This window comes from Engraulis encrasicolus, chromosome 15, assembly GCF_034702125.1.
Source record: "Engraulis encrasicolus isolate BLACKSEA-1 chromosome 15, IST_EnEncr_1.0, whole genome shotgun sequence".
NCBI classification, from domain to species: Eukaryota; Metazoa; Chordata; class Actinopteri; order Clupeiformes; family Engraulidae; genus Engraulis; species Engraulis encrasicolus.
Window position 1 is genome coordinate 29,897,849 of NC_085871.1, and position 5,000 is coordinate 29,902,848.

At 41.4% G+C, this 5,000-nt stretch overlaps 1 protein-coding gene across 1 annotated transcript in view; it reads left to right on the plus strand.

The window, feature by feature from the left end:
- Positions 1-1,283: 1,283 nt before the first annotated feature.
- tfec (transcription factor EC) overlaps positions 1,284-5,000 on the plus strand; it is a 25,337-nt gene continuing 21,620 nt past the window's right edge. Inside the window, exon 1 of the mRNA XM_063217993.1 lies at positions 1,284-1,292. The gene's annotated coding sequence lies outside the window, so the exon portion shown is untranslated. The remainder of the gene's footprint in view (positions 1,293-5,000) is intronic.

Sequence of the window (5,000 nt, forward strand, 5' to 3'; positions counted from 1 at the left end):
TTGCGTACAGTACATCAAACAGGGATACACATAAGGCCGAAATCAAGCTGAAACACTGAAAAGAAATAATGATCACACGTAAACATTCTGAATTTAGCAATGTTGTGGGAATATTCTGGTAGCACACCGGCCCTCAACACATAACATACGTATATTACATTTAGCAGACACTTTTATACACATGTGAATGGACAATTAAAGACAGTCGACTGACAATGTTCTGTTTGAAACCAGAATATATTCTGTGCATGTAACTGCCCTCACATCTCACATTTAGTCTGAGTGCCTGGTGCTCGTTCCCGCACCTAATCGCGAACCGGCCGCTACGTTCACGCTGCAGATCTTTGCGTTCATGAACCGCAAAGTTGGTTCGCAATGCAAACCGCAAAATGCGTAGTTATTCTCTGCTAACCGTAACGACAACGTGGAGGTCAGTAGGTTCATCCGGGTCAGGTACAGAAAAAGTTCAGAGCCCAGTATGAATGCGGGTGGTTCGCAGGTACGCACTTTAATGCCGAACAGAACTGGTACGGGCACCGGCACCAGCACCAGCATCGTTCTGGGGTGAATTTCTTGAAACCAAAGTTGCTTACTACATTAGCTACTTCGTTGCTTTCAATGCATTTTCCCATTGGCAACTACCGAAGTTGCTAACAAGCTAGCAACTTCCCTTTTGAGAAACTCACCCCTGGTCGGCCTGAAAACAGTAAATGTGAATGCTGATCAGCTGTGACACAATGAGGGGTGCGTGTGAAAAACTGATCGCTGCCAGTACAGCCAGGGTGTTATCCATTATTTCAGCAACAGCAGTTTGTTCGGCCAAGTCCCACTTTTCCTGAAGTGAAAGCAGAACTTGTGTAACACTGAAACAACAAAGCATTGAGCAACCTTACAAACCAGTCTTTTAAAAACGACATCATTGTAACACCTAGGGCAGTTTGAGTGTGTGTCGGTGTCAGAGAGAGAGAGAGAGAGAGATAATCTGTGTACAGAAGATACTTTTTGTAAGAAGAGCATTGAATGAAACAACTGTGATCGCTGGGAGTGTGTGTTTGCATGTGTGCGAGTGTGTTTGTGTGTGTGTGTGTGTGCGTGTGCGCGTGTGCATGTTTGTGTGTGTGCGTGTGCATGTTTGTGTGTGTGTGTGTGTGTGTGTGTGTGTGTGTGTGTGTGTGTGTGTGTGTGTGTGTGTGTGTGTGTGTGTGTGTGTGTGTGTGTGTGTGTGTGTGTGTGTGTAAATAGGGTCACTTTGTAAGCAGCAGCAGAGTGAATGCACCAGCTTCTCCGAAAAGGTAATTCTGACAAAAAATTGCTGAAGCTGGAAACTAATGCAAAGCTTTTTAACGTCTAGTTATAACTTAGCTTCTACTTACAACTGAGTCTACCTACAGTAGACAGCGACTGCCAACACAAGTTTCTTGTTTTAATTTGCGTGTTAGGTTTTGAAAACAGAACGGCCCCCACGAAATATGTAATTCCCTCAATTAATCATGACTTCCTAAATGAAATTCTGCGAACTAATTGCTTCACGAGTAACGATTAGCCTAAGAAAAAAAGAGGGCCTTGCATGTAATTCGATTGCTGAGCGTACCACGTTAGCACAGTTAGACTAAATTGATTGATTTGGGTGGGCAACTGTGCCTAGATGAAGTAGCATTTTTTTGCTATGGAGACAAATTCAAGCTTGACTGTTTCCTGTGTGAGACCAAGGTCTTCACTCAGTGCAACTCCGATAGAGTAAAACGGTTAAAAGGCAAGTCATTAGAAAGCCTTTTACATCAAGAGTAATGTGAGCATGGTATACAGGAACTGTGAAAATATCATAGGCCTGTACAGTATTGACTCATGTCATGAAAGTAATGACTCTTCACTCATACTGTATGTACTGTATAAGCACTGGTATCAACTGTCATTTGTTTTTTAAAGTGTCAAGTTGACATTATTTCAAATGTAGACAGTTGATGATGGCAGCCATGAATATCACTGAAAGGTTTTTATTTAAAGGGTATAGAGCTTGAAAATGAAGTCACCTCTTAAACAGCATATTTGTAGCCCAGCGCATATAATGGCTGAAATCAGAAGATATTTACTCGCTACCATGTTGTTAGATCAGGGGTCCCCAAACTTTTTTCTCTGGAGTCCACATTATCATTCCTGACTGTGATCAGGGGCCGGGATCAATCATGTGGGCTGTATACTAGGCCACTACCTGTTATAGCCGTAATTTCTAGCACAAAATAGTTCATCATTACAAGTGATTTGCAAAAGAAGTGAGTACTTCACATGTTGTTCAATCTGAAATGTCACAGGTCTTGCTTTTAATTTCTAATAACCATGTAAAAATAGCAAGGAAAGGTTAGAAAAATATGGTGATTGACAGTTTATGAGTGATACAAAAAAAATGGTAGGCCTGTTTACAGTGAGATGAGAAACTATCAAGACATGAAACTTCTAGTTATTCACACTGGGTTAGTGAAAATTAAGCTGTAGATTAAAAAATATAAAATATTTAAAAACTATATTTTATCTTTTTTTTCTCTGTGAGGATAGCTTCTTTGGGCCAGTTCAAATGGTGAGGTTCAGAAAGGTGGAGGGCCGGTCAAAGGGGCATGGCGGGCCGCATCCGGCCCCCGGGCCTTAGTTTGGGGACCCCTGTGTTAGATGGTCAGCTTAGGTCCCGTGAAATGCGGAACTAAGGGGCGGGACTTTCAAGCCCTATATCTGTTATCCCAGCAGGTTTACTGTGTTATATATTGGGAAATATTGGGGTAGGAACTTAAGTTATATTGGGGTTGCCCCACCGGGCCTAGTTAGTGTGGGATGTCCCAGTTTGTCCTGTGGTTTTGCCGGGCTATCTTCTTCAGTAAAAGAATGACCAAATAAGTGACATGTCTCCGTTTGGATTGAATGGATGTACACTACACACTTGGTTACTACATATTGCAGCTCCTTTTCTGAGTTGTCTGTATGAAAAAGAGTCGTCCTCGCTGTTTTTTTGTTTTTTTTTGTTTGCTGATGTGTGTACTATTTAGCTAATTTGGATTTTGTCTTAATCTGCTTTTGAATGTCCAATTCTGTCCGAAACATTCGTTTTCTTACAATGTGCTACTCAACAAGTTTGATAGTGTAATGTTCTTACATGTTTCATTTGACCTTTTGTAAGTCCATTTTTCTTTCATTTACAAAGCGCCAATTAAAACCTGACAGAAGCCATCTTTCAGACTTGTCAGACTTGTCAGGGTGTAGCCTACCATTGGACACCGCTACATATGACAAACATCTATGATAGACTTAAATATTCTCTGTGTGTGTGTGTGTGTGTGTGTGTGTGTGTGTGTGTGTGTGTGTGTGTGTGTGTGTGTGTGTGTGTGTGTGTGTGTGTGTGTGTGTGTGTGTGTGTGTGTGTGAGAGAGAGAGAGTTTGTGTGTGTGTGTGTGTGTGTGTGTGTGTGTGTGTGTGTGTGTGTGTGTGTGTGTGTGTGTGTGTGTGTGTGTGTGTGTGTGTGTGTGTGTGTGTGTGTGTGTGTGTGTGTGTGTGTGTGTGTGTGTGTGTACTACACCAATCTACCTTCGTGAGGCCACTGCTATTGGAGCACACCCACATGCTGGGGCCTTCGTCATGTGGGCCCCACATGTTTGCTGGGGTAGTTTTGTTGTTACTGGTAAAAGTAAAAGTATAAAAACATTTCCTCACTGACAGATTAGGGTTACTATGAATGGAAGGGCCCCACAAAGATAGGGAGGGACCCACAAGGGCCCCATAAAGATATTAAGGCTGGACTGGTTGTGTGCATGTGTGTGTGTGCATGTGTCTGGGTGCGTGCGTGCATGCATGCATGCGTGCGTGTGAGTGCGTTGTACATCCTTCCTTAACACAGAGGCATGCCATTGTCTGTTGGTCGCATTATCTGGGCTGTGGATCCATTGCCACTGGAATCAAATTAAAAGGCCTAAAGATTTAATAAGCGTGTCTCCTGCACTTACAGTTGAGAGAGAGAGAGAGAGAGAGAGAGAGAGAGAGAGAGAGAGAGAGAGAGAGAGAGAGAGAGAGAGAGAATGAAGGAAGTTCTGTCTCAATGCTATATTGTGTTGATCCTACAGATATCAAGTACCTGTCTTAATTACGCTAACCACACTTTGGTCATATAGTGTTATACAGTAATTGCCAATAAAAGTCAACCAAGTTAATAGCCTATTTGAGTTAACAATTTTATTGAGAGTGACATGAGACAGAAAAAGAGGAAGAACAATGGCATATGAATGGAGAGAGAGAGAGAGAGAGAGAGAGAGAGAGAGAGAGAGACTAACTTTCAAATTTAACTTTCAATTCACGAATGATCATCCCCTTTCCCTTTGATCATTCTTTCACTTCTCTCATATGTTTCACTTTTCACCACAGTTGTTCTGTTACCAGTCATATTTGTTGCTTATTCGCCATACACATACACACACCAAAACTGAGATGCACCAAGGGCACCATGATGTCTAGTAAGGATAGACTGATATATATATATGTATATCGGTTCGATATTGGGCCGATATTTGCATTTTTTAAGTGTATGGATATCGGCCGATACGCGTGTGGTTTTGGCAGATTCGCAATATTTATTATTTTATGTCATTCTGTTTTTTTCAAAAGCACCAAGACACTTGATTTTTTATGACTTTATTGTTAGACATTACTTTATTGTTAGAGTGGTTGTTAAAATGTTACAAGTTCTACCTCAATTTGATAATATTAAAGGAATGTTTATTTTTAACTTGAGACCTGGAATATTTGTCATCTTTTTTAACCTTTTTTTAACCCATATCGCCCCCAAATATCGGGTATCGGAAATCGGGTATCGGCCAAGGGTGATTGATGAAAAAAAAAAACGGTATCGCATCGGCCATTAAAAAACCTGTATGGGTTGACCCCTAATGTCTAGCAACGGTCATGATGGTGGTGCTAAACGTACATGAAAAAGATAACATTTTTGAATGGGCTGCATAACTTCTGGA